The sequence below is a fragment of the Lonchura striata genome, chromosome 1 (genome assembly GCF_050655825.1).
Source record: "Lonchura striata isolate lonStrDom1 chromosome 1, ASM5065582v1, whole genome shotgun sequence".
Lineage (NCBI taxonomy): Eukaryota > Metazoa > Chordata > Aves > Passeriformes > Estrildidae > Lonchura > Lonchura striata.
In genome coordinates this window covers 16,954,329-16,965,840 of record NC_140703.1, presented here as the reverse complement: position 1 = coordinate 16,965,840, position 11,512 = coordinate 16,954,329, and positions in this window count along the sequence as shown.

The following is an 11,512-nucleotide window of genomic DNA, read 5'->3' as shown; positions in this document are numbered from 1 at the left end:
GAAGGACATAAAGTTTAAAAAAAAAAAAAAAGAGGACTTGTGAAACTGCTACACAAACATCCCTCACAAACTACAGGCTAAAACTTTGTATTCAATCAGCTCCTGAAGTGGGTGAGACACTGGCCCTTGCACTTCCATCAGACTATTTCCTTGCAGTGGTTGTCAGGGAATCCTAAAGCTTGCCTTCCCTCCCAGGTCCAATGAGCCATGTTTAGGGCTACTTATTCCAGTCACTAATCTCATATTTCTTTGTCACTACTACTGACATTTGAAATACTAAGCTTCGGGTACACACAATTTTCAGTTTCTCCAGTTGCTCCATTTTTTTCTTGAAAATTTAAAGATTCTCTGAAAGTTTATATTTTCTTTTAAGAAAAAAAGAAGAAATATTTTAATTCCTACTATTTTTTTTAATGGTTAAGTCAAGTGTCAAGCCACAAGTCTTTTGTTATTGTTATATGATAAAACAGGCTTGACACAAAATCAGAGAAAACATACTCAGAACAGGCAGGGAGCAAAGAACAATTTGCTGCTCCTGACTGATTTATTTTTCAAGACCAAAGGTTCCCAACTCAGAAACCTGAGTAAAAAAATTGTAAAGATGGATTTAAACCTCTGTCAGGCATATAGGCATCAACAGGCAAAACAGGAGGACACAGTCTCAAGCTACATCAGGGAAGGTTTAGGTTGGATATTTGGAAAAAAAATTTCACTGAAAGAATAATAAAATACTGGAATTGTCTTCCTAGGGAGGTGGTGGAATCACCATCTCTGGATATGTTTAAAAAAAGACTGGACTTGGCACTTGGTGCTATAGTCTAGTTGTGGTGTTAGGGCATAGGTTAGACTTGATGATCTTAGAGGTCTCTTCCAACCTCATTATTCTGTGATTCTGTGATACCTAGGGAAATGAAAGCTTCATTATTTTCCAAACACTGCTTTTCTGAAACTCTGGACTCCTCTTCTGGGGTGTTCTGCCTGGACTTAAGAGTCTGTACCTGAAGAAAACACAGAAACTGCTGTGAAAAAACAGTGTGGACATGGTGCAAGGAGACAGGAATTTTTCTGGGCCTGCCTCCAAAAAGAGTAACTGTTGGCTAAGCTTTGCAATTAAGTGGGATTATTTTTTTTCAGTGGTTTCAAAACTTGTCAGGACAACTGGAAAACCTGTGGTTTCTCACAGGCACATTAAGTCTGGCAGAAAACATGACTTTCCCTGTGGGTCTTGGATTCAAAGAGAGAAACAGGAGTTTCTATCCAGGCAGAAGCCTGGGAAAGAGCTGGATAAGAATGTAAATAATTCTTTATCTCTCTTGTTGTTCACATTGTTTATAGTTAAGTTCTATCACTGTGCATCAAGCACTTTGCACCAATGCTGTGGGTTGTTTGCACTTCAGAACCAATGGAGTTGGTCCTCACAAAGCTCTGTATAAAAGAGCAGTGTATTTTGAATAAAATCGGAGTTTTACTCTCCCAGCCTTCTGAGTCAGAGTCTCTTCATTCCCGTCCTGCCTCGACAGCGACACTTCCCCTCTGAGCCAAGCACTCCAAAATGATGCTCCCATGATTCTGTCAGTCTCTTGCTCTCCACGAGTCAGTTATATGAAGTGACAGTCAGAGAGAGGAGGCATCTTTGGCAAGGGTTTCTTTCCCCAGTCACTTTGGCCTGTCACACACCTGCAGAGAGATCACTCCACACAAATTTCCCCCCACAGAACTTGACAGTTATTTATATTTTGTGCTTCTGCACAAAACACATCTGATTTCATTATTTCAAGCGCCAGCTACCCCACTCCTGAGCAGCACCACATGGAGAAAACTTCTCCCAAAGACTTTTTAGAAAACCACTTTGGTGCCAGCAGAGTCACACCACACTTTGTGTGTAGAAGTTGCTCAAGTAGGAATGATTTTTGCTCCTTGGAGAATTCCACTCGTGGAGCTGCTGCTTGACAAAGCCCAGTGCAGCAGCATTTGTTCTCTAGTGAGCATCTCTTGGAGTGTCAGTGACAGTTCTCTCATCAGTACTTTGTCTCAAAAGAAACATGTAACAAAACTTGACACATGTTCAGATATTTTTTGGCACAATTGAAAGCAATACAGAATTCTCCACTTATAAGAATATGCAATTATTTTCTCAAGAGGAGCAATTTAAAAGAAATAAGGCTACTTTACTCTATAGAGGAGTTCAATCTAAATGGACTTGAGGAGAGTGGCACTTTGAAAAAGTAAAAAGCAAAGATATGTCTCCATAGATTAATTTTGAAGCAGCATTAATAAAAGTGAAGGCCAAACTGATCCCAAATGTGTTGTAGAGAAGTAATTATAAAAATTCCTTTTTTTCCTGTTTTTCTATTTATCCTTGGTGGTCTGCAAAACAATGCTGTTTCTGGTCATGCATTTTTAAATCAAATTTTAAAATGTGAAAAATTTGTGATGAATTAATAATTTTTAAAGCATTATGAAATCATTTATGTGGAATATTTATCAGACTAAAGAGTGCTTTATCTATTACAGTGTATAAAAATCAGTGTTTTTCAACATACTGCAGAAACTTGGTAAGAGAACGTAAAACATTGCCATTCTCCAACTTTGTCTATTGGCAACCAGGCAAATAAATGTTGGAAAGATAAGTGCATTAGCACTTTAAAGCACCCAGAACAAGAGAAGTTAAGGCAAAATCCATGATATTAGGCAGAAAATATTATCTTGCCAATGCTTTTACACAGAATTTTAATTGGCTGCCTAGTGAGTGCAAATTACCATTTGTGATTTGTTGCCACTACTACAATGTTTCAGTACAGCAGTTTTGGAAAAAAAGCCACATAACAGATCTGCTTAATTTTCTATATTCTAGTGCAGGAGTTCTGTGAAACAGTAATTGCTGTATCAAAGAGGTCCAGCTAACTCTGAGTGTTCCACATTCATGCTGATGTGCCACAATTGGTAAGGCAATTGTTTTCCAATATTGCATTGAAAAATAACAGAGAAAGACCTCATGCTGATTTTCCACCAGCAGAGGTGGGAAAAGTGAGGGGGAAAAGTTTTAATCTCTATCTGATTGATGCTGGAGATGGCATTTCTTTTTTCCTTCTTTTATATGCACCTCATCGTTTGACCCCATGCAGCAAGTGAGGACCATACAGATCTTTTTCCCTTCCCAACACCCTTCCTTGGAGGGAGGGGGTAGAGAATCAAGGGAAAAAAGTAAAATTAATGGATTGAGGTAAAAACAATCCAATAATTGAAACAAAGGTATACTAATAAAATTATAATAACTATTATTGCAATGAAAAAGAAAAAGAAAACCTGAGGGAAACAGGTGATGCACAACAAAATTTTTTACCATGCACTGAGCAATGCCCAGCCCAGCCCTGAGCAACAATCAGCTCCTCACAGAAAACCTCTCCAAGTTCAGACACAAACTTTCTGTATGGAATACAGGTATGGAATATCCCTTTGGCCAGTTTGGATCACTTGGTCTGTCCTTTCTCCCTCCCAGCTTTTTGTGCACTGGCAGAGCATGAGACACTGAAAATTCCTGGACTTGGGTGAGCATTACTCAGCAACAACCCAAACATTGCTATGTTAACTATTATTCCCATACTGAATCCAAAACACAGCACTGCACCAGCTGCTAAGCAGAAAATTACCTCTATCCCAGATGAAACCAAGACAATGCAGATCCACAGGAAAAATATTGGGAAGATATAGATAGGAATTTGAGTACACATACATTGTTGTAAAAATATCTTGTAAAAGTATAGATCTCTGTAAATTGAGAGGATGTCTTGATTGTTTTCTCCACCTTATGCTGACTGCCCTTTCAAACAAACCTCCTCCCTTCCTGTTTATCATTCACAGATTAATTCCTTCCTTGCACCTCTTCTTATATTTTTCCTCAGCCCTCACATTCTCCCTTTTACCCTACAATGTCTCACTCCATTTCCACACCACCTTCCCCTAAAGGTGCCTAGGGAAAATAGAAAATAGGGTGACTTTTTGTAGAAAGTTTACTGTGCTGTGCTTTGCTCCTTTAATCCCAGAACTTCAGCTTGGTTTTACAGATAAATTTCCTCTTTTGCAAAAAGCTGACTTCTCCAAACTTGCATAAAGCCCTGTGGCCAAGGGTCTGGTTCTTGGCAAATCCTCAGGACCACTGTGCTGACCACCCTAATTCTTCTTGGTATCCACAGCAGCAACCACACGAGGGATCTGAAACACATCTGCCAGACACTGTAGTAGATCATACACAACTTGAAAGGGTCAGAGCTCTACAAATTCTGTCCCAAAGGCAGCCTGGTCTATGCAGATTACATTGCCACAGTGTAAGGAAATTATTCTTCCAGCATACATACGGCAGCAGATGCTCTGACATGATACATCTTTGCTTTCATCTCAAAAATCCCTAAAAAAAGAGAAATGATGATATCACCAAACAAAAAGGTGTTCTGTTTTTAAGAATGATGAGTTCCCAAACTGAATGGTTTCAAAGAAAACCATCTATCTGAAAACAAAGCCTCTATTTTCTAGCAGATGAGAAAAGCTCTGAAGTTCGCCTAGGGCATTTCCAAGCACCTCTTTGTACAGCGTTCATTAACTTCAACCTTGTTATCACCCCATTTCCCTCTCTTCATCACCGGCCATCATTAAGTTCTTCTAAACTCTAAAGGTTAATTACAACATAATTGTTCCCCTTACAGTGACTGATCCATAGATCCACCAGTTTTTTCCTTTTAAGTGGCAAATAAAGAAATAGAACTGAACTATTCTTATTTAGGATCTGTTCTGAAAGAGCTTTCTTACATATTAATAAACAATTTCTATGCCAATACAATCTAGGAAGTACTTATATAATTTACATAAACCAGTGGGGTGCCTTGAAAGGGGGGTTTAAAGGAATTGTGGGGAGGGAGATAAAACTACCCTTGTGGTCCATATTTTTCACATCAGATGCAAAATACAGCAGTAACTATCAAAGTGCAGCTGCAGCAGCTGAGCAGTTTATGGAATTTCTAAGCAGGATTAGCAATGGGTTTCAACTTTGCTACTCACACAAGCACACACAGCTTTAATCTGGAGGGGAGTTACAATTTTGCTTATCTTTATATCAGTCAGGTGTGGAAAAGGGCAAGTAAGTCATAACAGAGAAAAATCTCCTTACACCCATTTCATCAGGATCCCAGACTTGAGTTTTTGTTCTTTGGCTTTAGATTTACTTTCCACACACAACAGATGACACACTCAGATGATGTGGCAGATCAGCATTACAAGATCTTAGACCACTTTTTGGTGACAGGCTAAACCTCACGTATAGTTTAAAATGGCAATTATTTAATCCTAATGTTCTGTCATTTTTAGTATATTTGTGGTTTATTTTAATTATAAGTGGCATGTTAAATTAGAATGTTAGTCTAAACAGAGGGCATGAGGTAGAGGAGTTGGAGAGGCTGATGGACAATATCCTGATTAATAAAATGGAGAGCAGTAGTCATGCTTTTTTAAAGCCCAGTATGTTTTTTTGATGATGTAAAATCAAATAATCATATGAAGACAGAGGTGGAGATTCAATGGCAGTGCAGACATGTTGTCAAAAGTCCATCTGTGGGGAAAAAAAATGACAGAAGGGAAGTATGTGAAGCAATGAGAACAAAATATCAGTGATAAATTAGTGGCAGACTGTATAAAGAGCTCCTGTGTTTAGGTGCTTTAATTTCAGTCGCCAGTAGAGAGGCAGCAGTTGGCAGATGTGAATAAAGTGTCAATAATAATCACCATTTTAGAGCTATAATGTGTATTCCACCTGCAGCAGGGGAAAGGGAAAAGTCTAGCAATGAGAGATTTAGAGAAAGAAATGAGAAAGAAACAGGCAATGGGAAAAGGGAAGTTATGACTGTAAAATACAGATTCATGCAGTAGGCTGAAAAGGGAAAGAAATAAAGGTCACAGCATAAAGAAAATGAACTACTAGACAGAAAACAGACATCACAATGCAGAGCAAAATGTTATGAAAGGCATGGGAGAGTACAACACAGATAATGGTTGTTAAACCTTGCAAAGAAGAGGAATAAAGAAGCTCTTCGGCAAGCAAATAGGGAAAAGCAGAGCAGGGTTTTGAGAGAAAAAGAATTGTTATCGTCAGAAAATATTTTTACATTTGGTAAATCTGAATTAGCTTAGATTCATTGGCACCAATTTTGAGGAGTGAAATTTCTGTTAGAGATTCGAAATCTGCAAAAAACTGATTTTAGATAAATGTCACTTCCAAATACCTATGTCTTGAATTGCAGATTGTAACATGTATCTTAGTTACATTAGGACAATAGTTGTGCTGGCAATATTCAGGGCTAAATACTTCAGAAAAGGACACCTCAAGCTCTAAAAGCCTGTACAATCCAAGAGAAAAGGTAATCCAACAAGAATGATCTAAAAAACTATTTTCTCTGTTGGTCTCTTTTCCAATTAAGATAAAATTTTGAATTTCAAAGGTAGATTTTTGTTTTGCTTTCCTTTCTAAAATATTAATGGGGGTTGCTTGTCCTTGCAATTCCTGAAATTAATTAAGAGATGAAGTTTGCTTGCATGCAAGCTGTGAGTGTTTAGATTTAAGTTTCTGACAGAAACCACGTCAGATCTGTGTGTGTCCATAGTGCTTTTTGAAAGGTGTTCAAAAGTCTCACTAATGTTACAGAACATGTGATAAAATCCAGATGAAAGCATTGCACTTGGGACAAAAAAACCACTCAGTTGTATGAAAGGAAATAATTTGAAGATTTCTCACTCTCTTTTGGAGAGCCTTGAGCTTATAATACTATTCACATTTGAGATAGGGACATCTTTGGAGCAGCCATTGCCTTTTGTTTGAGCAGCCACCTGCACCTTAAAGGTTTAGGCTTATAAAAGGTTCAGGCTCACCAGCTCCAGGTTAGAAATATTTGGGTTTATTCTTGTAGTATCTGTTGGCCATTATCAAGTTGACATCATTATTAAATCAATGTCAGATATTTAAAAATCTAATGAATATAAATATTAATTGCGAAATCTTATATTAGTCTCTTGAACTCTTTACAAAATAAGCATGAAGCTTGCTTTGACAAAAGTCGGGCATTAGAGTTGTGCTGCACTGCCAAACCGAGCATAGTGTTGGATTAAATTAATAAACAAGTAATCTTGTTGGCAGAACTCTCAAGAATCTTGGTTAACATTTTGGTTGGGTATCTATTAAGTCTTCTGACTGTTTACTATATTTTTCTATTACGTGTCAAGCATAAAAAATATTACTTGTTTCCCACGTCAGTCTGCCTCATCCTGCAACTTTCATTTTCTGTTTACTCTCCAAAAAATGAAAATATAAAGTAAGAGGGGCAGAGAAATTTAACACTAACTGGCAGTGAAAATAGCACCATCATTTAAAATCACACCATGTCATTAAACTTTGTTATGATGGACTGCTGGGGTTCATTTAGCTTGTGAATCACTTAGACCTTTCACTTCAGATGAATCAATGACAAAGCCAGAGCTCATGAAATCAGGTAGTAATACATAAAATTAAGCAGTCACCACCTGCTCCACCAGAATTAATCAAAATGTGGAATACCGATTTCTTCTTGAGCAAAATGAGATTAGACACTTGGGAATATGTTTAATCTCACTAGGACAAGGTGGTGCAGTTACAACTGTACAGTGGAGAATCATAGGAAAACCCAACAGGTACTTAGAAGAAGCCTGGATATACCAATTTTTTTAACAGAATTCACTTCCTCCATCACTGTGTTTTATAAGCCATTCCTACATTAACTGCAATATTCTGCAGATTTCCTGCTGGAACTCTATACACACTTCTCTTCACAAAGGAGAAAAAACCCAGCCCAAATCCCTGTTCAGTTATTGGCTATACTCAAACTCCCTGCAAGGCATTACACCTTAACTATCAAAAAATAAAGCACACAGCTGAAATTTTGATGTTTGGTTACAAACTAAACTCAGAAAGCAATGACTTGAGGAAGCTTGTTAAATTTCCTTTGAGAAGATAAGTATTCAAAATTCCCAATGAAATAAACTAGCAGTTCCCACCAATCTTTTGCCCCACCATTTAATTTGGAGCAGTTGAATAAGTGCAAAGGCTAGAGCTTGCAGTATTTAGTACAAAGTTTCATTAAGGTATCATGCAAAGGAACAGCTTTTTCAAAAGCATTAACAGGTGACTGCAGCTGCTTCACCAGAGCTTTCTCATTACAGCAAATGATTTTGCAGCACTTTCTTTAGCACCACACAAATGTCCCATCCACCATGAGAGGGATGCAGACTCTAGTTTTTAAATACCTTGAAAAGGAAGCCAGCCCAAGAAAACCAGAAGAATTTGTCAGTGACCTATTAGCAATGAACAGAGAAGGGGAAGACTTTGAGATGGTCAAAGAATCCAAATTTATTCTGGAGTACAACAGCTTATACATGTATTCTAGGAAGATTAGTAATGTTTACTACAATGATTAGGTTAAAATCACATACACAAACTTATTCATATTACAACATTTCTTGCTTGCAGAGTTTAATGGAATTTTCTTTTTCCAGTAAACCTGTCTGATTTAATCTTCTTGGAATCTTGATTTAATTCTCAAAGTTCCATTTGCTTTTGCCAAGGCATTTTGTTTATCAAATCTCTTGTGCTAATAAGGTCCAAAGTCCATCATCTGTCTTTTGTCCCAATATCCCAACGGTGGCCTACCTACAAGTGATACTTTCTAAAGATCCACAGTCCAAAAAAACCCATTCTATAATAATGCTGACACTGTGAAGTCAGTTCAGTGATTATTTCACTGTTTTAGCACAGGTGTGTGGAATTCTGCTCTCAGAACCATAACTGGCTACAAACATTGATAAAACCCTCAGCAGGTTCTGAGAACTCCTAATGATTTACAAAAACAAGCTTCCAGTCTTGAAAAAGGATAGGTCAGAGAATTATTAATGCCCAATGAGACTTTACAATTAAGCTGAACTTTGCATAAAAATCTTCCATGTGAAATCAGAGCTCTCTGTCGCAAGGGTGGCAGCACTGGCCTTACAGGTGCTGCCCACCTTGGCTTACCAAGCCCTGTCCTGCCCAAAACACAGCCTCAGGAGTGCCCAGGGCTGGGGACATCCCCAGCTGTCCCTGCCTTGGGACAGGGGGACAGACCCTGCCTGCCAGGCTCTGCCCTGGGCACCCCCACCACTGCTCCTGGTGTTGCTTAAGAGCAAAAGGACAAAATCTTGCAGTGGTAGAATAAAAGCACCTCTGTAATGAAAGCTTTCAGGTGCACAAATATAGCTCTGCCCTCACTTGGTAAAGAATTACTACAATTTCTATAAACTGATAGATCCTGCAGTTAAGTCCAATAGGAGACCAGTTACCCCAGCACCCCACTCTTGGTTCAGCTCCTTGGACTTGACCCAGGGGCTTTTTTGCCCCATTTCTTGTTGTGTCTCAAGTTCTGGTAGGAAAAAAATAGAAGCTTTCTTCTTAAGGATAAAACTAAACAGAATTTCAAGAATATATTTGTAAGAATTTGCTAAACTGTGAGAGAGGGCACAAAATGTACTAGAAGCTACACAACTTTATATATTGAAAATCCACAAATATATGCAAAATATATAAAAAGCTGAAAAATATCTTTATGTATGACTGGCACCCTGGCCCTCACTGCACACCCACAGGAAGATAGTCTTTTTTTTCCCCCCACATCTTCTCTTTTCTTACCCACATACACTGACCATTTAAGACACAGTGCATGCTTACTCCAGCTCGATTTCTTGCTGCTCAGAACACTGCTCTATCAGGTCCTTTAATCAGTATAATCAGGAACACACTTATTACTTTCTAAGCACGTCTTACAGTTGCAATTGTTAGGCTAACAAATGGAAAAAAGGAACAGTAAACCCCTCTGCTAGTTTTCAGTATTCATCCGTTTCACTGCAGTATTTTTAGCTTGCTGCTTACTATTATTCACATATTCCAAAGCTGAGACTTGTCAAAGCTTTCAGGAACTGGGTGAAAAATTCCTTCAAGACCTTCAGCTGGGGACAGTGACAACGATGGCTTTGCCTTTCTTTTACAAAGCACCTCTCAGGACAAGCACAAGACATTTGTAACAATTCGAGTGAGGCTGTTCTGCAGCAACTTTCTTTATTATTGTGTGAAACATCGTTGTCTACACCCTTCAAAAAGGCCTCAAAGATGCAATTCACTGCAATAATCTTATTCACAATGTATCCATTCATCTTTTCCATTTACATTTGAAAGTACTGCTCCTGGACTCCACCACAGAACAGTATTCACAAGATTAAGCACTTCTGTCCATTGAAAGGATACCTTTGAAAAAGTGAAAATTTTGGTTCTAATTGAAGAGAACTTAATTTCTTCAATATGCTCTGCTTTATAAACTGTGTTCCAACAGCCTGATTAGGTCTTTTTTAATCTAGTTTTTCTTTACTGAGTGGTTACAAGACAAGTGACTCGGAAGATACATCCTGCAGAAAAGAAAAACAACACATTTAGGCTGGGGAGTAAGCTGTACAACAACCAGGGAGTTAAAAAGAATGACAAAACCATTATGTTTCAAGACAAAAAGAATAATGTGTGGAAGTTGGCTACATCGATAACTAATTGTAAAGTATACATCCAGTCCTAGAGGTGATCCAATAATTGAAATCTGCTGTTGGTCCTGTTTAGCAGGGTCAGCTCATAATTCAAGTGATTTTTGCACTTCTCATTGATTTTATTTAGCAGTAGATTTGTGGTTCAGATAAGACTCTTCATTCCTCAGCATTGGTTCAGATTCAATGAAAGCAATCACACTTGACTAAATATGTCTGCATGTAATCTTTAAAAACATGCAAATAAGAATCCTTTTCGACCATATAATAATAAAACTGTACACAATAAAAATTGGTGGATTTGTTTTCCTCTTTAAGCTTACAATATTCATAGGAATACTGTATTACTTTCATTATTTCAAAAAAAGCCAATTGATAATATTTTTCTCTAAATATTAGTTATCAGACTCAGGGGCAGTTAAAGCAGTAGGAGATAAAAGTAAAAAAAAAAAAATCTCAAGAAACTAGAGAAGTTGTCTCCATTACAGAATCACACACATTAGAAAACCAAAACTGCTATTTTTGCAGTTTGTCATGCTGCTTCCCAAATACAGAGAAATCTCTTCCTTTTTTTGTGAACTTTGACAATTCTATTTTATATTACATGGACTGAAGGGAGAAAATAATAGGGGATGTGCTGTCTTCAGAAGTCATCCTTGCTGAACTGCAGCGGGACAAGATCTCCTCAAAGCTTCACTTTTTGTCTGGCACAGGGACTGTGGGGATCAGGGCCTGACTCCAGGGAAAATTATTAACAAGATTTATATCCAGCTTTTGTAGAAGGAATATATTTCCTTTTCATTCATGTGATGAGAATGTATTTCACTCTTGACTCACTTGTGATAGCTCAGTAGAGTCAATGGATGTTCCTTTTCCCTGTCAC